Source organism: Nannospalax galili, unplaced genomic scaffold, assembly GCF_000622305.1.
Source record: "Nannospalax galili isolate Female #2095 unplaced genomic scaffold, S.galili_v1.0 scaffold100, whole genome shotgun sequence".
Classification (NCBI taxonomy): Eukaryota; Metazoa; Chordata; class Mammalia; order Rodentia; family Spalacidae; genus Nannospalax; species Nannospalax galili.
The window spans coordinates 9,720,192-9,744,914 of record NW_008352891.1 but is presented as its reverse complement, the minus strand read 5'-3'; the positions used below and the strand labels follow the sequence as shown (position 1 = coordinate 9,744,914).

The 24,723-nt window shown below is 40.7% G+C and overlaps 1 pseudogene; it reads right to left on the bottom strand.

Annotated features, from left to right (window-relative positions):
• Window positions 1–1,451: 1,451 nt before the first annotated feature.
• Window positions 1,452–24,723, bottom strand: part of LOC103747674 — a 69,385-nt pseudogene continuing 46,113 nt past the window's right edge.

Genomic DNA, 24,723 nt, shown 5'->3' with positions numbered 1-24,723 from the left:
GCTCAGAAAGTAACCAACTGTGACTAGTAATAATCAGATATTTAGAGATTAGAAATGCATGTGCAAACATCCAATGTCAATTGCATTGAAAAAGAATTTTTCTGTATGAAACTGTGTATTTTCATAATGAAATGGAGATCTTTTTTAAAGGTTAAAACCTCATTTAGTTTTATGTCTTATAGGGTTTATACTGAGTACAATATTGTATAACTGTAATAATTCAACTGTATACCTAAAAATGTACAGCCAATTTTGTAAGAGATGCATCCTAGTTCAGAAAATTGTTATTGAATATGTCAATGCTGATGTAATGAAATGCTTCTAAATATGTGGTTATTAAATAAATTAAAGAAAAAGGAGTGTGGGGGGATTGCAAGCATGAGAGTTTCATATTTAAAAATAACAGAAAGCAACTGTATGGATTTTTCTGCCACCTCTGGAGAAAGTACTGCTCCTAGATATGGATACATACACGCACGCACACACATGGTCTCTAAAGCTACCTAGCAAATCCAAATCAACTGTACACTGTCTTACAGTTCACTTCCTGCTCCTCCCCTGTCCCCTCTACCACTGCTTAGAAAAGACTCAAAAGAGGTTGGGGGTGGGGCTTTTAAGTGGCAGCCTGCAGAACAAAAGCAGAAGAGGCACCAGGTAAAGCCACATCTTACACGGGAAAAACAAAGAAGGTCCTCTTAGGACACAACCCATCACTTGTGTGGAAGGACCCATTTCCATAGGGCACACCGAGGCACTTGGCTGACTCCATCCTCCTACCCCAGCGTTGCCACTCCCACTGAACAAGAGATGTCAGAAGTCACAAAGATCCTTCCCCAAAGGCTAGTTCCTGACTGGGAGAAGCTAGGGCTCCTCAAGCCAATTCCTTCAAGATACTGCCAAGGCACAGGACCAGATTAACAGCTGTGAAAAAGCCCCCACTGCTCCCCACTGGGGGCATGCAGCCTAGGGAGGGCTTCCCCATCCCCTTCCCTTTCAGCTGGGTATGGTACCACCCTCTGCTCTCCAACAAAACTTTCAAAGCTTTCACAAAGGGTGCCGACTTACAGAAGTTTAAAAGATCTTCCCACAAACCTTAGCTCCTGGGCTCTGTCATCTAGCCAGAACAAACTGTTTTGCCAGTTATATCTGCCTTCGTAGTAAACAAACCACCCAACAAAACACACAACGCCCATCCCTTAACCCCATAAGAAGGTTAATAACAAATCAAGAAAGCGAAATAGAAGTAAATCCACAGCATTACAGGGATGAGATCTGTTGTCATTGCACAACTGGCTAAGGAGAATGGAATTAGTCCACAACATCTGTCTGAGAAATCCAAACCCTGGCCCTTATAAACTCAGAATAGAATGGGCAAAGGGTTGCAGACGAGCTCAAGAGAGAAAAGAATTTACAGGAAACAGGAGAGGAAGAGGAGAAAGGCAGCAGAGGTGTCATTGCCACTTCTTGCTGGCCTTCTTGGCACTGAATTTGGCTTCGAACCTAACTGGTTTGGTCTTCTTGACTGGCTTGGCTGTGACATCCTTTGGCTTGGTTTTCTCTGGCACGACAGCTGGCTTCTTCTTGGCCTTCTTGACTGGCCAGCTCTGGGTTTCTTGCTTAGAGCTTTGGAGGCAGTCTTTTGGGGCTTGGCTGCCTTCTTTGGCATGGCCATTTTTTTGACTGCCTTTTGGTCTTCTTGGAAGCCATTAACCTCTTGGACTCATCAACCTTGGCCAACTGGAAGGACTCTGAGGAACCAATCCTTTTGGTATGCTTGTGGACACCAGCAGCCAGCAGGCACTTATAACTTGATCTGGGAGTTGGGGTTCTCACCCACCCTGTAGTTGCTCTTGATATACTTTTAGAAGGACTAGTGAGGAGTGGCACGGTTCTTGACCTGGATGGCAGTCCCAGTCATGTCTGAATACTTGGGGTGGTCTGTGGACTTCTTGGAGGCCTTGGCCAGTTTGGGCTTTGCTGTAGGGGTGGACATGGAGTTTTTGTCATGGTGGCCAGCCTACTCCTGCTGTTGAAGGAACCTTCTGAAGAGCCAGGTCTTGCCAGAGATTGAGAAGAGCCTGACTCAGGGATCTGCTCTCCCCTGTCTACCAGTCAAGTGAAAGGATAGCTATCTGGATGTAGTGACTAGTCACTCCTTGGCACAAGGTCATGGGAGGGCTCATGGCTGACTCAGCCCTGTGTGGCCCCGTACCTTCTGTCTTCCTTTTCCCAGATTTTCTTCTTCCTTCCTTCTTCCCTCCCTCCCTCCCTTCTTTCTTTCTTCTTTCCTTCCTATTTTTTTGGCATGATGGTACGGATTCTGTAGAGTAATGCTATTTAAAATGTTAACCATAAGTATGATCCTTAGGATGTATCCAAGAGAAACATGGCAGAAAAAGAGGAAGAAAGAAGCTTATCTCTAAGATGTTTAGTATAGCTCTCCATTGTATAAAACAATGAGAGAAATGACCAATAATAATATGCTTTGACCAGTTACGAGTCACTGTTTACATTTATTCCTTCTTTATATGAGGCATTTACTTTCTTCTTTTTTAATTTCTTGCTATTTCTTTTTTCTTACAGTTGTTTTGTTTTCACTGTGAAGCAGAGCTTGAATTTGAGATCTTCTTGCTTCTGCCTCCTGAAAGCTAGGATCACAAGCATATGCCAGGCCAGGCATGAGTTGTAATTGACCACAGTATTGCTCCCATTTTACAGAAGGAAAAAGGCTTGCAGAGAGGCCCTGGAACACGTGTCAGCCTTCACACAGTGAAGACAGATCTTCTGAACCAAACAGCAACTCAGCTACCTGGTAATACTAGTATCTTCAGAAGTGAGAGTGAATACCCCAGCTGTTAAGTCACTGATGGTCTACAGTGGAGATGGGAAGAGATTTTCAAGATGCTAGAGACACCAACATTGACTCCCTAGTCCTGGGTTCACCTTCAATTGCTTTCTTGCCCATGAGACTCGTCCTTTCCTTGAACTCAGGATTGCATGCTGGGACTGGGCAGAAGGCAGAGTCTCTTAAGATATCTTTACATCTCTGCTGTGGGCAGAGGGACTTGCAGGCTGCTCTGTGGCTTAAGGTAACAGTACCTCAATCAGTAAACTCCAGAGTGCTCTAGGAAGGGGTAAGTATTGGGATGTTTCAAGCAATGGAAAGGTGGTCTTCTGGTAGGAGTTGTGGAGAAGCAACTTTGGGGGCAGAAGACAGTCCAGCTAAAGGCTTCAGTTTATGACAACAGGGCAACGTCAGAACGATTACCACACCAGTGTAGCTGGAGTGAAATAAAAGACAAGTCTACCAGGGAGGAGGCTAGAAGGACTAGAAGCCAGTCCAAGGATTTGTGTGGCATACTAAGCAGCTTTGTCTCAACTCATTACCCTAGCAACCCTCCACTGAGGACTAGAAGCTTGCTGGCGATTGGTACTTAGTATTTGGTGACATACATTTCAATAAGGAAGTCATAAGACTAATTAAAAGCATTCATCAGTGCTCTGGCCAACATGAAGAGTCAAAGTACTACTTCCCCAGGCTATAAGCCGCTTGATGGTTTTGTTCCCCAGGGGCTAATTAATACTGTGTGAAGAAAGGAGCAAAGAAGCAATCCTGTGTCCCTTTGGAAGATGTCAAGATCTCTGCCGAGAGCAAGTTTCGCAGTGGTGATATCTTGCTGTGCAGGGACATGCTTGCTATATAAAGGCATGCATATGTCTCTTTGGGTTAGTAGAGATGCAGAAGAGCAATAAAGTGTCCTGTGCTAGTCTGGTCAGCCACGCTAGCAGCTGCAGCACATGCCTGACATCGCAGTGATTGGAGCAGACCGCTTGTATATCTAGCTCACACCTTAGTTCACAATCCAGTGTTACTGTGTCAACATCCAACCTGGGCTACTTCTAGCCCGTTCCTTGTTTACACTGGAGTGTCTGAGTTGTAGAGTCCTTATACTGCCCTGGGATGACCCAAAGATCCCTCTGTTCACATGCCCATGTGAAAGTACAGGGGGAAAGGCAGTGGAGCCTGCAAGGGGTCTTTTGTTGACTTGACTATGCTCAAAGCATCTTCTGGAAGGTGGTAATATGAGATCCAGAGCCTTCCCACATTTGTCCACTCCTCTGAGTCCCTTCAAACATCTCTACCTTAGACCACTTTGTCTCCAACCTCTAATATGATATTTAAAAGGGGACAGATTATTCTGTTTAATTTAAAAATTAGTATTCATGGGACTTTGTATTCATGTTTCAAAGTTATATTAAGAATCACTTAATGTGCGCTGGGGATGTAGCACAGTTGTCAGAGTGCTTGCATAGCACACAGGAGGCCCTGGTTAGTCTCTTGCACGCAGGGTGTGAGAGCCGCCGGGAGTGATAGCTGCAGGAGTGATAGCACACTTCTATACCAGCACTTGGAAGGTGCCAGAAGCAGGAGCATCAGAAGCTTAAGGCTAGCTACACTGAGTTTAGGATAGCCTGAGCTACATGAGACCTTATGTTTGTGATGGTTTGTCAGCCTAATTGGGTCACTGGATGCCCAGATCTCTGGTTGAACAGTATACACACATACACATATACACAACACACATATGCACACATAAAACACACACACATGTAACACACATACAAAATATACACAACACATACATACATAAAGACACCTCATACACATATATACACATTCATACACAACACACATTTTACACACATGGGCAGGGGAGAGAAATTTTACCATCAAATGAACTTGTCTCAGAGGGAGTCTCTGCACACATATACACACAAATCGCACAGATACACTACACATACACAGAATACACACATACCCATACACATAAACATACAACACATACACAGAATACACACACATACACACATACAGACCCTTACACATAAACACACATACAACACATACACAGAATACACACACATACACATAAACACACAACACATACACAGAATACACACACATACACATAAACACACAACACATACACAGAATACACACACACATACACATAAACACACAACAAATACAACACACACATACACACCCATACACATAAACACACAACACATACACAGAATACACACACACACATACACATAAACACACAACACCTACAACATACACATACACACCCATACACATAAACACACAACACGTACACAGAATACACACACACATATACACAACACACAGCACACACAAGTACATATATACATGCACATTATTACACACATATGCACCTATGCACACACATACATACAACACACACAGCACACATACACAATACACACATACATGCATAGACATACATGAGGGAGGGAGAGAAGCCCACTGACCGTCTCTCTGCCGACCCCTCATCAGTACAGGTGGGAAGGGAAATAAATAATTGGATTTGTAGCACTGCAAGAAGCTGACTGCTATTTTCTCTTATCCCCTTTAGTCTCTGCTTACAAACTGGTTTTTCTTCCTTGAGTTTATCAGTTTCTTGCTACATCTTGCTAAGTCCACCTTAATAAACAAAAGAATCAAGATGTGATTCCCTCTAAAACCTTCTCGGTGACACGCAGGGTCTAAGAAAGGAACAGGCATATTGCAACATGGAGGGAAGATTTTCTATAATTGCAGTTGACCAAAAAACAAACAAACAAACAAACAAAAAAAAACCCCAAAACTTATATGGAGATTCTTGTAAACCAGTACAAAAAGCTTAAATTCAATAGAACATAAGGAAGGCTTTAAGGCAGAAACACAGATAAGGAACAAGCCAGTAGAGACGTCCTGAGTGGTCCCAAAAGTCAAGATACCTGGAAAATGATCTCCTATCCATTCTGTGGATTTAAAGAAATCTGCAACAAATGACCTTATCAGACATCAACAATGCAAATATCTGGAAACATTTTCCTTCTCACAGCTGGGGACTGAGCACAGGGCTCTCCACATGCTAGCCAGCACTCCAGCCCTGGAAACAATCTTAAGTGTACCAAATGAAAGTAAACAAATGAACCACAATTCACTTTACAATGCTTTGGGCTGACTTAAAGATAGCGATGCACAGGGATGGGCTAAATTTTTGCAATATAATTTAAAGTGAGCATAGCAAATCCTGGAAGGATATATAGCACACACTTTCTGACATTAAAAACACTGAGATGAAACCACATGAAAGTGTGTATGTGTTAAGGCCCTGCCAGCAAGCCTACAGAAGAGTAGTGAAGGTAAGGACCATCATTTCCCCTGGGGCCACCAGAGCGAGGGTGCCAGAGATGGAGCAGTGAGAGAAGGTTGTGTTCCTAATCCCCCCTCTTGTGTTTCAGGGGAGGCTCATGCATATGTATTAAAAGATGCTAAATAAATAATTTGCTAAATAAATGATGGCGGTCTGTAGGTCTGTATGTGGACTAATGTGCTTTTGGCGAACCTCAGTGAATTAATCTACAATCTAATTATGGGCACTTTCCATCGACATCCAGAAATGGAAGAGAAGGAAAGGCAGAAGGGAGAAAGGAGGGAGCCAGAAAAGGAGGGAAGAAAATTATTTTAGTGCAGCAGGCAGAAAACTCCAGCTTTCTAAAAGTGGTGAAATTAGTCTTGCCTCACGTTCCTCAGCAACGAGTCTGGATGCCAGCAATCTGGTGACAGAGTCATTTCTACTAATTTCTTAGAGGAAGATATAGTGAGCCAGGAATATTGCATGCCCAACCAAAAATTGTTTTACTATAAAAAACAATCATCCTTAAAGATGAAGGATCCTGAAGAATGTAAGCCCATATGTTCTTTCTGGAAACATTCTATTTAATAAAATTAACTAACTTCTCTATATAGAGACGCAATGATCCAAAGAGTGTGTGACCCTCAGTTTGAGGAAAGGATGGATGCTTTCTGTGAGACTCTGAAGAAAGGAGATCCAGGCTTTCCCATAAACCGCAGGCAAGATGGCAGCATGTGGGTAAGGACTGTTGGCACTTAATAAAGATAGACCTCCATTAAGGAAGAATCAATAAGAAAATAGATGGAAAGGAACAGCTTTGGAAAAAACGGTTCAGTTATTATGCATCAATTTAAACACAGAACCTGAACCACATGATTGTGGTTATGGAACTGAACGTAACTTTGATGGAAGGCAAACTAAATATAACTTCAAAACTCAGGAGGCGAGAAAAGAGACACTTTAGTGCTGTTTTCCCATTCTGTGTATTACACGGGAAACCAATTCTGTGTAAAACTGAGACAGAGATTTAAATTGAAATATAATGGTGGCAGCCTCTGTTTTATATAATCACGTTTAGAACATTGAAAGTCTGTTCTGTAGGCAGATGTTTGGGAAAAAAATGGAAGCATGTAACACCTTCCATGAATTTTCTTTGTTCGGTCAGGTTAAAATAAAGCAAATTTAATAACTTTTATAAAAACAACATACCATGATTCCGTTTTTTAGAAAACGATCTTAGGCCTGTGTATGTCTCTACCTTCCTGCCTTTTTGATTTGCTGCCTGCTTACATAATGTAAATAGAGATAAAAATGCCATGCAGATGTATGGACATGGACATGAGGTATGGCCTCACTGGCTTTGACCACAGCCACCTGCAGAAGTGGGGGTGAGTTCCACACTGAAAGCTCTTGTGTTTCCACTTAAATATTAAGAGAGGGATGTATGTGGAGAGATGGCACACTCAGTAAACAGCTTCCTTTGAAAACACAAGTACCTGAGTTTGATCCTTAGAATCCAAGGTAAAAACAAATAAAAGGAAATAAAAACAACCCCTGTGTGGTGATGTGCTCCTGTAGTCCCCATCCTGGGGAGGTGGAGACACACCTGTCTCTGTGGCTCATTGGCCAGTCAGTCTAGTCTGCTTGGGGAAATTCAGATTACTGAAAGTCCCTGACTCGAAAAGAAAAAAATAGTACAGCACCTGGAGAATGACACCCAGACTTGTCCTCTGGCCTTCACACTCACGCATCTGTGCGTGCACGCACGTGCAGGCGCGAACACACACACACACACACACACACACACACACACACACTATCCAGGCCCTTATGCAGTTCCTTCCATTTGTGCTTCTCCCCTGGCATCCCTCCCTGGCTTCTGGCAGGTGCTTCAGTGCCGACACCTCCCTTCTGGCCCCTGAAATGAGGAGAGCCAGCAAGGATTGCACCAGAGAAGCCAGAAAGAACACTTCCAGGAGATAGGTAACAAGAGGAGTGCCATTCTGTATTTCCCTGTGTGCTTTTCTGAAGCTCTAGGAACTTGTACTGGAAGTTGAGAGGACTTGTTTGAAAACTGAGAAGGCACTGGAAAAATATTCAGTGTGTGTATTCAATTAAAAAGAACGGCTTCGCAACATTTTTATTCACACTGTGACTCGTATGTAACGTGACTGATAACATCATGTCATCCACAACAGTTGTAGCGCCTCTTTATCTGAAGTAGATTCTATAATCAGTGTGTCATACTCCAATACTTACAAACACAGTAACACATGCAACCTGATTATATTGCAAAACATTTAAGAAGAAGGCGATGATGTACATGGAATGCTTGAAAAAACTTGGGAGAAAAGTGTAGAACCAGTAACTGACTATGAGGTTTCCTTCACCAATGATGCTCTGTCTCCGTTAAACCCGCTGTCTGGAAGCTATCAATAAATTCTCAGAAATCTGTACGTCAACCCATATTAGCTGACGTGGGCAAATTCTACAAAGCCAAAGCAAACCTTTTTCACAAGAGTGCCTCAAAATAAGATTAGTACTTTAAAGAGTCCAGTACCATCTCTTTAAGGGTCAACCTACCTGCTCAGAATTCAGATCTAAGACAAGGACTGAGGTATTTCCATCTGGTTTAAAGCTCAGGGTTTATCTGTATTAACCAGCTACTTTCCCTTCCCAGTTTCCAAAGAAATCTTGGTTGTGGGCACAAAAGCTCTTCTTTCTCCAATAAGTCCTGAAATCCTATACCCATGAACCTGTTTGCACAGTCCCCTCCAGCAGAGCTATCTTTCCTTTTTTTCTGATATCTGCTGAATTTATCCTACCCATCATCTCTAGTCGCCTGGGAGGGTTGGGTGGGCTCCATTTTCTCCACTGGCATGCAGTTCTCCATTGCCAAAGGTCCCCAGTTTTTACATAGGGTATCTTCTTTCAATCTTTTGTAATTTTGATTATTATGTAAAACATTTTATTTTAATCTTGATGTCAATAGTTCAACTGCTGTAAAATCATAGACTTTATGCTTAGTAAGCTCCTAGGAGCTAGCTCCTCTGTGCTGGCCTTCAGGCATGCTTCTCACTGTTCAGAGCTATCTAACTGACTGCTTGACAGAACCACACTGTCCCTCCCTACCCACCCTCTTCCACCTCAAAACCTGAGCTTTTACTTATAGGCCTCAGATCCAAAGTTGGTCAGCATCTCCAGTCTGCACAGTATACCTCCATTATGTTTAAATGGTGTTTTGTCTGTGTTGCTGTTTTGAATAAATAAGCTGCTCCTATAAAAAAAACTGTTTATATATGAGAGAGAACATTTCAACAGACCGCCGAGTTCTGCCTTTCACTTTATATTTGTGTTCGGATCAAATGGCATGGTGGGAGCCTCAGAGCCCCTAGAACATACACTCTTCTCTGGCACGGCCTCTTGATCATGTGATGGCCTAATGTCAAAGCAAGCCACAGGTTTTCATTTCTTTGATGCACCTTACCACCTGAAAGTGTCATCAGAGGTGACATATGCAGCCTGAGCCTGAGGGCTGAGCACTAGTCCGGAAGGAGGCCAAGGAAGTGAACCCACAAGGCACCAGAAGCAAGACTGTAGTGTAACTCCAAAGTGGCCAAACCCCAGGAAGCCATAAGCTGGTAGTGTTGCTGGAAAGAACTGGAACTTCAGCAGTGTCTGGGTCTCTCTTCTCATGACTACAGAGTGGAGCCAGGCAACCGCCTGGGAATCAACAGAGGGAATGCTAGACCTTGTTCATCCTGTCCTTGTCTAGCCCAGCCCACTGTCCTTAGTCTGTTTCCTAGGGTCTACCCAGGCCAGGAACATAGATATCTTTGTTTCTACCTTCCTGCTCCAAATGGCACAATTCACAAGGGTTACAAAAATTGAGCCAAGATTGAGGGTCATACCTGTAATCCCAGAATTCAGGAGGTTGAGACAGGAGGATTGCAGAAAGTTTGAGACGAGCCTAAGCTACAGCATGAGAGTTTGTCTCAGACAAACAGTGAAACAAAAAATACCGGCTGGAGTCCAAGATATACAGGTAAAGGGATTGGTCAGAACCTACTTTATCTTCAAATTATAAGAAATTCCTGGGGACTCCCTCACAAATTAAAAAAAAAAAAAAAACAAGTATAAATCAGGGACAATTGCTTAGCTCAGGTATTTTCTGCAAAGTCCCAGTGTCAAAGGGCATGACTTTTGGTTACTACTTGTGTGGATATACCTGTATAGGGCACACTAAAATCACCCAGTGGGCCTAAAGTTCCAGCCTTACTAAGAAACAGGTATGAAGGAAGCAACGTGTACGCCCATGGGAGGCAAACTGCAGAGTTTTGGAATGTCAGGACCATGCTGAGGGATGTGGTCTGTTTCTTGAGCCTTTGTAAACCAGGCATAGTGTTACCACCTGTCCTCTGGGCTCTGAACTCAGGTTGCCTGGCCAACCATTGGCAGGGCTTGCCTTCTGTCAGGATGCTTCACCTCTACAGAGAGTCCTCTCTTTTTAGATCAGCCTTGGAGAAATGCCCAGTCCAACTGCTGTACCTAGATTGCTAAAATAATGGCAATGAAGATAAGAGTAAGGATAACAGGTTCTTTCTTGATCTATGAATATCATTTAGTTTCTACAGACCACTGACTGAGGAGAGGACAAACTGATTACGAATAACTGTTTTACAGAAGAAACCCAAGTCAAGGCTGAGTCCATAGACTATGCCGTACAATTTCAGCAAAACTGCCATTACTTTTTTTTATTGTGTTTACAAGTTACTGTGGCCACCCTGCCCTTTGGACTACATGGCATCACTGTGACCACACCCCCTTTGGAACACAGGGCATCACTGTGGCCACTCCCCTTTTGGGAGTGCATCACTGTGGCCATGCTGCCTTTGGACCACGTGGCCAGCCTCATAATTCTTTATCTAATCACACCACTAGGGTTTATTTTCTTGGTAGTACTTAATATTTTGCACAAAGATGTCCTTTATTACCTCTGTGTTACATAGAAGATAAGGTTTATTTTATTAGAAAGGCAGTTCCATTTCCTCCTGTTTTAACAGAATATTCGAGATGGGTAAATTCATAAAGGAAAAATGCCTTGGGCCAGAAGTCCAGGATGAGGTCTCTGCGTCTGGTGAGAGCCTCGGGCTATGCTGAATCGTAGCATGGCCTGAGGAAGACCAGATGGGCATGTGCAGAAACTACAAAACACCAAGTGTGGACTCTGGTTCTGACAGTTCACACTAGTAAAGTAATTCAGTCCAGTAAGAAAGAGAACGCAACGGCTTCTGCAGGTTGACCACACTCTGTGGTTATCATTCAGCCCTTCATGAGACTGGAGCCCTGAGGACCAAGCATTTCTCAATAGCCTTACCACCTCTAGGCACCTTTCCACGGAATGTGTTTCCAAAGAACCTCACCCTGTTCAACCTATAGTAGAGGCACACAGGAGATGCCCAAAGCAGACTTTCTGAGTAGAACTGCTGCCAGTACCATGAATGTGCATCACTGATTTCAGTTGGCATCAAGACTTCACAGGAGTGAGGTCTTCTCTCCACTCTGAATCTTTGTGGTTAAGATGTGATCTCTCATCTTGCTGTGCCTGCTGCCTATACCTTCTAGCCATTATGGAAGTTTGGCCCTCTAGAACCACACACTAAAATAAACTCATCCTGAAGCTTCCTTTGGCCATGGCATTTATCACAGCAACAGAAAAGTAACAAATACAGGGACCAAGAATTTAACCTATGAGCCTATGAGGAGAGCTTTGTTTTCAAACCATCTAAGTCTTATATTATTATAGTCAGTACGCAATTAGATCTGCAGATCAGTGAAGGACACAGTCCAGGAATTGTCAGATATATAAGTGACAGATTAAGCAGTCAGTATTTTAAGAACCTGGTATGTTTAAATTTTTTTAGAATGTTTATATGTATGAGTGTTTTGCATGTATATAAATGCATTATGATCATGAAACATCCACGGTGGTCAGAAAAAAGTGGAGCTGGAGTTACAGTCAGTTGTTAGCTACCATGCGTGTACCAGGTCTGTTGTTAGCTACCGTGTGTGTGCTGGGTCAGTTGTCAGCCACCATGGGGGTGCTGGGAACCGAACTTAGGTCCTCTGTAGGAGCAGCCAGTGTTCTTGACCACTGAGCCATCCCTCCAACCCCCAAACCTCATATTTTTTTATGATCCCATGAAATGACCTGTACCCTGGAATGAGAATTAAGTGACAGAGCTCCTAGGTTGGACCCTAATATGTTGTTTGATATTGAGATACTAATGATTTCTTCACCTTCTCAATCCTCAATTTCCTCATCAACAAAATGAGAAAGTATGAAAAAAATGCTGTCATTCATACCAGCTTCTAATCACCTGTGCTTTCTGCCATGCGGCAGCAGCGGAACTTGGATAACTGCTTGGGAATGGACTTAGCACCGACTCCAGGCCACTGCTCTCTAGATGTGGTTTCCTCACTTCATGACTCTGAGGACCAAATAATTATGTATTAATTACTTGTAAGCAAAGTAACTTGTATGGGAGTTGTGATTAAATGGAACACTGCAGAATAGCAATGCTTGTTGCATAAGATTTTGCTCGTTGTAGGAATAAAAAATGGACAGCCCAAGTGCTTAGCAGATTGACAACTCTACTCCGCAGTAACTAAGTTTGTATAAACAATGCACTGAAGGCTTTGAGGTTTCAAATGATATAATTTGAGAGTTTTAGGCAGATTTTAATGTTATGATAGTCTAGCTGACTTTAGTTTGTAAGATATATGTAGTGTGTGTGTGTGTGTGTGTGTGTGTGTGTGTGTGTGTGTGTGTGTGAATTATTCACCCAAGAACTTGCAAACTATACGCCCTTTGAAGCCACATTTCTGAACTCAGAGGTGAGTGTCTCCAGGTCCTGGTGGAGTATTCTTCTGGATGGTCTCTACAATGCTGAGAACAGAGGACAGGTGCAACCTCTGAGTGGAAAGGCCAGCTTTGGGACATCAAAGGAACATCACAAATAGGAGCAGTTGCTAGGAAGACTCTGGTCAGCTTTAAGAAACAGGGAGGGGCTAGTAAGGTAAAACAAGAAATGAGAGTTGAGAAATGGGTCCCCTCTACATCCATCAGTTTTCATGCCTCCTCTGACCTCTATCTGGGTTCCTGGGTGGCTTCAAAGCCCAGGGCAGACACTGAGAACAGTTTCTGTTACAGGCAGGAATCAAGCAGGTATTCGTTCCTGAAAGTCTGCCGCTCCCAGTTGCTCCCATTTGGCACTAATGCAATACTAGGGAAGCTGAAAACTAAACAGCATTATTAATAGTGACAGAAAGCTTTTAGCTAGGCTCCCCTATGCAATGATGGATATTGTTTATCATATTTTACTTGTTGCTTTTAAACTTTCCTTGTCAGAATGAATCATGGCTAAGGGGAAGGGGACCAGATTATAGACAATGTGATTTGTCTAATCGCAGTTGCCCCTCATCAAGAACCATGAACAAACGTAAGCAGAAGCAACTGGCAGGCTAAAAATCACTCTCCTTGCCAAAACCTGTCACCAGAGCACCTGGCTCCATAAGAAAGCCCACACTTGGGGATGAGGGTGATTTCCTTCCTGCACCAGGGGAGTGGGGGTACAGGTTTGACTCTTGCTATCTGGTGGGTTGATAATGAAGATTAATTTACTTATCCCATATCTACATAAATTCGTATACAGAGAAGGTGCTTTGCAGCTGCCCAGAGTCTGTCCTTAGACATGCCTTCCCGAGAGCTCCCATCACAGGCAGGGAAGTGTGAGGAAGCCCAGGATGATGGATGCATGTCTCCTTCCTCCAGCACCGCTTACTCTGAGAATTCTAGACAAGCCATAAGCACACAGGAGCTGCTTCGCAGAGACCTCAGCGTTTATTGCACTGTTTCCTTTTTTTGTATGGATTCAACTTGTTTTCTATTTTTGGAAGGAATAAAATAAGAAAACTCCGAGTCACAAAATCAATGTTTTAATAACTCTGAACTTGGTAATTATGAAGCTGAACTTAAGACTAATTTGATAAAACAAACAATACAAAATAAATTTAGTCAGTGATTCGGGTCAACAGAATTCATAGAATTGGCTGTCAGCAGTGTGCAAGTGCATGGTCGTGTAAGGAAATTATTATACCGAATTGGAGACAAACAGAACCTGATTCAAGTGGCCCATTTCAACAGCAAATGTCTCCAAAATGCACAGGCTCTGTTGCCATGTCCCTCTCTTGTGTCAGATGTTCTTGGATGACGTAGGTGTTTTATCATGTTCATGATGTGTATGCAATGTTCTCCTGAGCAACAATTTGTATGAGTGAGATGCAGATGGAACCAGAAACTCGTCCTCCTAAATTGATTTCATGATCACTATGGTCTAAGTAGGGATCACACTTCTATGATCTTGGACATGGATCACATTTCTTAGCCTCAGATAACTCAGTATAGACCTAAACATACGCCCTTAAATAATAGGTAAATTTGGAGAATTTATGAAATAATAATGTGTGTAAACATACTTAGCATGTGAGGCCAGGGATGTAGCTCAGATGGTAGAGTGCTTAGCATTCATAAAGTTCCACATTCGGCACCCACCACTACACAAACCAGGCATGGTGGTGCATGCCCAGCATAACAACACTTGGGAGATGGAGGCAAGAAGACCAAAAATTTAAAGTAGTTCATTCTTCTTAAACACGTAGTGAGCTCAAGGCCAGGTGGGATATTTAAAATCCTGTCTCAAAAAAGAAACCAAAAATACTTAGCATTGTTCCTGATGCAATGTTGGTTCTTAATATTCACTATCTGGATTACTGTTATGCATAAATCATAATTTTATCTGATGAATTTTAACTACCTTTTAATGTGAAACAAAGACAAATAGGAAATGGATATTTTATTCAATTAATTGATTAATAATACTGTACATGTGTATGATATGTGGGGGGCACATGTATCAGGGTGTATGTGTAGAGGTCAGAGGATAACTCTGTGGACTCAGTGTCTTCTTCGAGCTTTAAACGGGTTCTGGGAATCAAACTCAGATAGCCAGGTTTGTTTGGAAAGTACCTTTACCCTCTGAGCCATCTAACCACCCAAAGTTACTTCTAAAGTTTGAGTGATGGGAAGGAATTGGAGGAGCACTGTGAGTAAATGCAAAAATGAAGAGTGAGTGGATGTTCAGAGAAGTTTCCTTGCTTTCTCTGATCACCTCTGGCTCTTAAAATCATTCATTCAACCCCCTCTTCCACAATGACACCTGAACCTTGGGAGGAAAGGGTGCCATATAGCTGTTCCATGTAGGGCTGAGTCCTCTGCAGTCTCTTACTCTCTGCATGCTGACCATGCAGAGTTGTAACACAGTTGTGAGTCTCTGTGTTAATGGCCATCTGCTGCAAGAACCTTCTTTGGTGAGAGTTGAGAGATGTAGTAATTTATGAGTATAGCATAAGTCATTAGGAGTCAATTTAATACTATGTTTATCTAGCAGAATGATAGCAGTAGATTCTCCTCTATGGCCTGTGACTTGTCTAGCAACAGGTTTTTGGCTCTAATGACAGTGTCAAGTATGTTACTCTTATAACATTTGTGCCATTATTGGACCAGTGACATATTTGCCAGGCCAGTGATAATTGTAGCTCACAAAATTCGCATCAGGGTAAGGTTGATGATTGCATTTCTTTGCCAGTAACAAGCATAACACCTTCTAGTACTACAAAAGCTAGTCAGTAGAGATGAAGTCAGAAGGTCAATATCAGCTTGACTATTCCTTTTTTGTTCTATGACTCACATATGTAGTGTCTTCTGCAATAGGGTCTGGGGACTACAGGGTAGTTGCATCTATGAACCCACACGATAGTGACAGTATGCACAAGACCTGTGCAAGCCAAAGCTAGAAAAAAACCAGCATGCATGGGAGAGGGAGACAAGAAACCCTTGCCCTGGCTGTTAGCAACTGACAGCTGTTGGGAGAGGGAGGAATGGAAAGTCACTTTTCTTTACTGGTGTGTCACCTGGTAGGTTGACCAGATATCAAGGGATAGATCGCACTCAAGAACAGTTTGAAAACACAGATTAGACTTGATAGGCCTTTAAAAAGATAACAGTAGTAGCCAGACCTGGTGCATGCATTTGATCCTGCCACTTGGGAACCAGAGGCAGGCAAATCTCTGAAATCAAGGCCAGTCTGGTTTACATAGTGAGTTCCAGGTCAGCTGATGCTACAGGGAGACTCTGGCTCAAAAAATAAAACTGGACATGAAGCCAAGAAGGGGATAGTAGGTAGGAGTTGTGAGGGAGATCTATGAATATAATCAAAATACATGGTATTAAGTCCTCAAATCAATAAAAAAAATTTAAAGAGTAAGTAGATGAAGGAACAGGGGGACGGGCGATTATCCAGGTGGATGGGGCTAAGCATGAGTAGGGAAAGAAAAAAGAATGAGTGACATGCTCAGAAAACAGTTTTTTTCATAGAGCCACAGGGGCAAATACTGGATGGCCCAAAGGCAGGAAGCTATGAGGGCAGAGCAAGCCTGATGCCGGGTGGAAGAGGCCACAGTCCAAGCTAAGCTAGTTCAGTGTATCTGTTAGAGTGACAGGAAGGCTGTGCATCACCCTTTGCTCTCCGTCTCTCCCAGATAGATGGTCTCCTGATAGAATGCTCCCAGATGTCTTCCACCCTTAGCCTTGTATTCTGAAAGGAGACGTGAGTATACCTTAACTGGTTTCTTATAGCAAGTTCTCCTATCCTAATCAGAAAGAATCATTATTACAGATTAAACATCAAGAGGTTAACCTGGTTCCTACTATTCTTCCAGAGATGAAGTAAGAGAAGTCTTCAGCTCCATGGGTGTGTCTGCCTGCAGATGCAAACCTCCCATTGGAGGGTTCTCTTGAAGCAGCTCTGAGATCAGAGCTTGGGGATGGAGGGCATCAGGTGGAATGTACTAGCAAGTCCGTTTGGTCACAGGTAAGGTGAATCTTAACATCTGGACCTTACCTGTAATAGGTTCCCCTAGTTTTCCAATTTCTGAATCTCTCTCTTGTTTCCAAATTGGCCTGGAGATTTGGAGTACGGTAGCCTATAGATCCTGTATAAAATCCAGGGGAGAGCAGGGACAATGGAGCACTGTCCCTCTTGTGAGCTAACCCTCTGATAGACTTCACTGTGATTTTCTGGTTTTACTCTCACAATGGACCTATTTATTCTAGCGAGAATCTGAGACTCTGAGATCAACCACATTACAGGGCGTATAAGCAGTAAAGCGAGGTTTGAGTTTAGAAGTCTTTGGGCTAAAGTTTGTGCTTTTGTTAATCTACCCCACTACAGATTTTTGATTAAGCATGTTAAATTTAATTCCTCTGTCTTTTCTTTCTCTCTCCCTTCCTCTTTCATTCTCTTTTCCTTTCTTTCCTTCTTCCTTCTTTCCTTCCTTATTTTTCTCTTTTCTTTTTCTAATTTGTTTATGTGTCTTACATTCCTGTGTGTATCTCAAACATTTTGCTATGAGGAAATAAAAACGACAGTCTAACCTATTCTTCTCCTTGAAAACCAAATTTGTCATACATACTAGAGTCTCTTACAGTATACATCTTTTAATATATTTATACATCACAACTTGTTACCTCACATATATTTTTAGGATTAGATGAAATCATACTTTAAGATCCCTGGCATTAGTGAGTGTCAGAAAGGAAAGGGAAAGGTGAGCTGAAAATCTCCCAATTGAATTTGTGCCAGGAGCACAAATAGGCTCATGTTCATCACTCAGCATCTCTGCAGCCTAAAGCCCACCCATCCTGGGCAGATATCTGTATGATCATAACAGCCAAGGTAGCAAGTATTGAGAAAGAGAAGTGGGCCCAATGACCAATGCTGGCCCTTCGCAGGTCTTCTTTGCAAGGCTGTTGTGAGAACTAATTTCATCTCAATTTAGAGTTTTCCTACCCTCATTTCATCTCTAGCTTTGAGAAGCTGCCACATGGGAGATAAGGGCAGTAACTATGTATCATCTGTGCCTGTATTAATCACTTTGATATAGTTGGTAACTAATTAGACATTAAGTTTAAAAAGCTTTCCCCTCTAGATTGTCTTTCCAGGGTGTAGAGTGTTTCGCTATATGTGCTCAAATAATGTAGCTAAGAATTTTTACCTTGTATGATCTTCATGAGTCAGATTCTCTGATCTTCATGTACAATCATCCTACCTATTATACATGCATGCTTTTTGGCAGTGTGTGTGTACAGGTGTATAAGTATTTGCTATGCCAGAGGCCTCTCAAAATGCCATCCCAGGAACAAGATGCATGATCTAAGATTCTACCTGGTTAATATATGAAATATTAATGTGCTGAGGCCTCCTTTTTATTAATGACTATAAATGCTGATGGTGGGTGTGGTTTAATGGCATTGATGCAGCTGATTATCCCTCTGACTTCTCTCTGACTTCTTTTTTCCTTTGTTCCATGATATTGCATTCTATGGCATGATGATTTGGAAGACAGAGGTAGTTATATATACTAGTGAGTTAATTGTATAATGACCATATTGCGACTTGAGAACCTGTTCTATCTTGCAGTGTTGTCATGGTAAGGTAGCTTTGGCCCAATACATGGGCTTAAGTTTAGTACAGAAAGAGCAACATGTACGTGTAAGAGAGACACAGTCTTTATTAAAGTGTTACATATCCACAACTATAGTAAACAGCAAGATGAAATGTATATTCCAGGAAAGGATAAAAAAAAGTACCTTTACTGGGCTGGAGAAAAATGGCTCAGTGGTTAAGAGCACTGGCTGATCTTACAGAGGGCCCGGCTTCAGTTCCCAGCACCCAAACGGTGGTTAATACCCTTCTGTAATTCCAGTTCCAGAGGAATCTGACATCCTCTTCTGACCTCCATGGCTGTTACAAGACAGGGGTGCACTCACATACATGCAGAGAATGCACTCATACACATAAAATAAAAATAAAATTAAAAAGTACATTTACACAGAAATGTTTCTAAGTTCAGAGGCTGCTCTGCTTCTAGCCCGTCATTTCAGTGCCGACGTTCCTTTCCCTGTGGTGGTAAAGGCACTCTGAATCGGAAGGGTATCTGGAGTTACTTCTGTACCCTGATTTCTTTACTGTTGTTTTGTTTTTTTACCTGACTGCCCGGAATTGGATGGTATCAAGGATCAGTGTGGTCCTCAAGACTACTAAAACAGCCCACACTGTTCTCCATACACCCTAATCTTTCAGGCACATAAGACTTTATTTAGCTTCATGCCTTTCATCCCTCCCTCTTCGCCTTCCCTTTATAACAATGAAGGGCAGACTCTACCTCCGAGTAACATTTTTTGTGCTTACTAGTTCTGGGGACATTTCATGGACATTTGAAACAGTTTCACTATAAGATAAGGTAAGAAAAATAATGTATTTGACAATTTGAGTTACTCTGATCTAGACTCAAATATGTGGAAACTTGTGATGTGACTAAATTCATGAGCTGTTTCGTAAATTGTAATAAATGAGTGACCATATAAAAGAAAAAAAAATAAAAATGAGCTTTACTTTCAGTCCATGATCAAAAATAGATTCCCTATGCTCTGTTACCAACAAACTCTTGAGGATTTTTTAAAAAATTAACAATAGCAGGTTAAAGGAAACCTTTATTATTCCACCAAGGTAGAACTCATGTTGGCAAATCCTTTGGTCTTTGATTTCTTATTCCTATCCCCCCCTCAAACTTCACTGTATATATTTTATATGTAGCCTTCTTTAAGTTTTTTCTGGAAAAATGTGTTTAAAATTGACTCTCTTTGGAACTAAAAAAAAAATCTTTAATTAAATCTCCATCTTGGCTTCATAAAAAAAATAGATTCCAAATAGATTAAAAAGCAAAATTGAAACTTTTAGGAAAAAAATCCTAAGTATATTATACTCCAAGCATAGAAGAGGGGAAACGCCCTCAATAAAAATAATATATATAAGCAACATCTTTAGAAAAATTAGCATCTTAAAATTTAAGAATCTACTTATGAAAAATACCTTAGAAAAACAAAGGCTACAACTGTGAGTAGATATTTCCAAAGGTGCAATTAAGGGATAAAATAAGTATCTGATTACCAGCCCCCCCCAAATAAAGATCTATGAATTGCCTGACAGAGAACTCAGAGAATTATACTCTTAAAGAAAAGTTACAAAGCAATATATATAGACAATTAAATGATATAGGAAGTGCATTAATAAAAGATAACTTCTGCAAAGAATTAGAAATTGTAAAAAATTTATACGTGCATATATGCCCTCTTGGTTTAATTTTGGTAGGTTTCATATGTCTAGAAGGTGTCCATTGTTTACAGATTTCTTAAATTTATTGGAATATAGATTTTCAAAATATACTTTAATGGTACTTGAATTTCATTGATAATCCCTTTCCACATCTAATCTTAATAATTTGGCTTTCATCTCTTTTTGTTAGTTTGGTTAACGGTTTTTGGATCATGTTTGTTTCCTTGATTCTTTGTCTTGTTCTTCCTGTTTCATTTTATTACTCTCTGCCTTAATATTTATTATTTCTGTCCATTTACTGATTTGGGATTTGGTTTGTTCTTTTTCTAAGACCTTGGGGTGTATCACTTAAGTTACTTATCTGAGATTTCTCTTTCTGCATTTTTATTGATTTTTGTGATATTCATACAATATAGTTTGATGGTTTCTAGATTAACTCCCCTAACCCCACCTCCTCTAACTGCCTGCCACCCAATTTAATGAACTTTCTTACATGTATAATATGGCCTGTAGCATATGATTTGTGTCCCCCAATGTGTTTCATTGTGGATCCATTCACTGGACCCATGAAGCATCCAAACCCCATAAAATCTTGTACCTTTAAGTTTTCCTCTTAGAACCACTTTAATTCTAGCCCACAGCTTCAGACAAGTATTTTATGATTTTAGGGGTTTTTTAATTTATTTGATTTTAGGATTTTTAAATTCCCCCCCCACTGATTTATTCAGTCTCCTATTCATCATTCAAACATATGCTGTTTAAAGGGCTGGAGAGATGGAGCAAGGGTTAAGAGCACTGACTGCTCTTACAGAGGACCCAGGTTCTATTTCCAGCATCTACATGGCAGCTAATAACCATCTGAAACTCCAGTTCCAGGGTATTTAATGGCCTCTTCTGACCTTAGTGGCACTGCATGACATGGGTGCACTTATATGCATGCAGGTGATGCACTCATACACATAAAATAAAAATAGTAAATAAAATATGAAGAAACCAAAAGTATGTTGTTTAATCTCTATGACATTTTACATTTCTGCATTTTCTTTTAGTGTGGATTTCTAGTTTTCAGATATAACACAAAAAGTATTTCAGTTTTCTTCTACTTGTTAAAAGTTTTTGTCTTAAGATGTAGTTCACTTCACAGAAAATTCCACAGGCTGATGAGAACGGTGATTGTTTTGATTACTATATAGATTTCTCTTAAGCCCATTTGAAATAAATTGTCATTTTGTTCTTATAATTATTTGTTATTTTCTGTCTGGAGGCCCTATCCACTGGTGCATGTGAAGTACTGAAGTCACCACTATTTTTGTTTTTGGTCAGCCTGTGCCTTCATGTCCAGTGGTAATGTTTGTTTTATGAAATAAGGTACAACAAAGCGCAGTATGCGTGTTTAGAGTTGTTCCAATAACCTCATGATGAACCATTCTCTTAATTTGAACTGATCTTTCTATATCTTTTGATTGATTTTTACTTGAAATCTATTTTTTTTAGATATTATATCACTACCCTGGCTTATTGTTTAGTTTCACTTGCTTGGAATTTTCGTTCATATGCCTTGCCCCCCAGGCTATGCTTGCTTTTTCTCGTGATGTGTTTTTTAGAAGGCAAGGAATAAATGGGTCCTCTATTTTCTTTTAAAGTCAATCAGCTAGTCTGTGTCTCTTGATTAGAGAATCAAAACCACTAACATTTAGAATTATTGCTGAGAGTCACATATTAGTTCCATTGTGCTACTTTTGGCAATGTTTGGTACATTCTTAATCCTCCTTCGCCTACTGCAGCCGATTCTTCCTTGTGGTTCTCTTCTCATGGACCTCGTCACTATTTTCTTCAATGTGTAGCATTCCTTCAACATCTGCTGTGTGCTAGCTCAGTGGTCATGAATTCCTCAGTGTGAGCTTATCATAGAAACTTTTTGTTTCTCCAATTACGAAGTGAAGTTTTGCTGCCTATAGTGATCTAATTTGGTGGTTGCTGTTTCTCAGAGGTTAAAGTACATCATTCTATGCCTTCTTGGCTCTTAAAATTTCTGTTAAGAAATTTGTTGTTCTGATGGCTTTGCCTTTGTATATGACTTGGTGCTTCTTTCCTGCAGCTTTTGAAATTCTTTATTTTTCTGTATATTAGCATTTTAAGTATAGTACGATGTGAGGAGATTCTTGTCTGGCTTTGCCTTTCTGGCATTCTAAATGCTTCATATACCTTGATGGCCATCTCTTTTCCTAGATTTGGGAAATTTTTTGCCGTGATTTTATTGAATGTATTTTCTATGCCTTTGGTTTGTATTTGTCTTTAATATTACAATTTTTTAATTTGGTCTTTACATTTTGTCACATAAATCCCCTGTTCATATGTTCTTATTTGAATATGTGAGCAGAATGTTCTGAGACATCTACCTTATCTTCAAGCTCTGATACCATCGTCCACTTGATCCATTCTATTGGTGAAACTTTACACTGAAGTTTTAACTTTGATTTGGTGTTTCTGTTTTCAAAATTTCAGTTTTCCTATCTTTTTATCGAATCCTCTTTCATACCCTGTGTTGATTTCCATATTTCACTCTGTGGAATATTTGCATTTTCTTTAAATTAATCCAGGAGTTTACTGAAGTCACATTTGATTTCAATGAGAATTTTTAAAATCATTCTTTCCAGTTCTTCACCCGGGGTTTCATCTAATTCAATCTTATTGTCATCCTTAAATGTGGAATTAGTAATTTTCAGAGGAATAATTTTGCCTTCATTTTCTATGGGTTTTGTGGTTTCTGTGTTGGGAATTGTGCACCTGGGTTTAGGCCATTTGTTTGATTTTTTTTTTTTAAATCACACCTACATTCTTTAGCTGAATTTTGCAGTCCTTAAGTGGACTAGGTTGTGGTAATGTTCAGTTGTAATGCTTATTCATGGACTCAGGGTGTAGCTTAGTAGCTAAACCCTAACCCCATGTACCCAGTGCACTGAGTCCAATCTCCAATGCCCCACTGGGAGAACACGAACTACAGATTAACAATAACTGGTGGACAGGTCCACCAGGGGATATACTACTAGGCAATTAAAAACAACCACCCCTCAACTCCAGTAACTTCTGAAGAATAGAATATTTCCACTGTAGAATGTTTCCATTGTTAGTAATGGAAATAAAACAGACAGAACAAGACCATCAGTTACTATAAATACAATCAATCATATGAGCATCTCCATAGATGTGGAAAAGCTTTGGAAAAATTCAACATCTCTACAAAATAAAATCCCTGAATATCAACATAATAAAAGTTGTATACAAGAAACTGGTGGCCAGCATTAAAGTAGATGGGAAAAAACCTGAAAGAATTTGCTTGAAAACCAGGAGAGAGACAAGTTTTCACCCTCATCAATCATATTTCTATAGTTCTTGAAATCTTAGCTAAAGCCGTAAGATGGGAGAAAGAAATACAAGGTACACAAACAGGAACAGAACTCATATTAGTCATACCTGTGGATGATATGATCCCATACTACAGAGACCCGAAGGACTCCACAAGAAAACTTGTTAGGCCTGATAAACACATTCAGCAAAGTAACAGGACCCAGACTCAAAGAAGCTTGCTAAACAGAATTCAGAGAAACAATCCCACTCACAACATTAGAAGGAGAAGAAGAGAGAAGGGTTTGCATTAGGGAGTGAAAGAAACAGGAGGAGAAGAAATTTCTAGCTACAAACTTAAGTAGTTAAAGACTTACAGTGAGAATTACAAAGCACTGAACAGAGGGATTATAGAAGACATTGGAAGATGAAAAAGATCTCCTATGTTCATGGCCTAGAATAATCAGTATTAAAATGGCCATGTTACTGAAAGCAGTCTACAGATATCATGCAGTTCCCATCAAAGTCCAATGGCATTCTTCACAGGAATAGTAAAACAAATCCTAAAGGTCTGTTCCTAGTGGAAACACAGAGACTCTCCAATTGTAAGGACAACCTTGAGCAAAAAGAGCAATGCCAGAGGATCACACTTCTAGATTTTGAAATATATGATACAGCCATAGCAACAAAAACTGTTGTAAAAATAGATACACAAGCCAATAGAATAGCATAAAACATGGAACTATTTCCATATAACCACAGTCACTTGATTTTTTTTTTTAGGAGGTCCTGGAAAAACTATGCACATGATGGCTGAAACTAGACCGCTAACTTTCATTTATATTAAAATCAGCTCAAAATGGATCAATGCC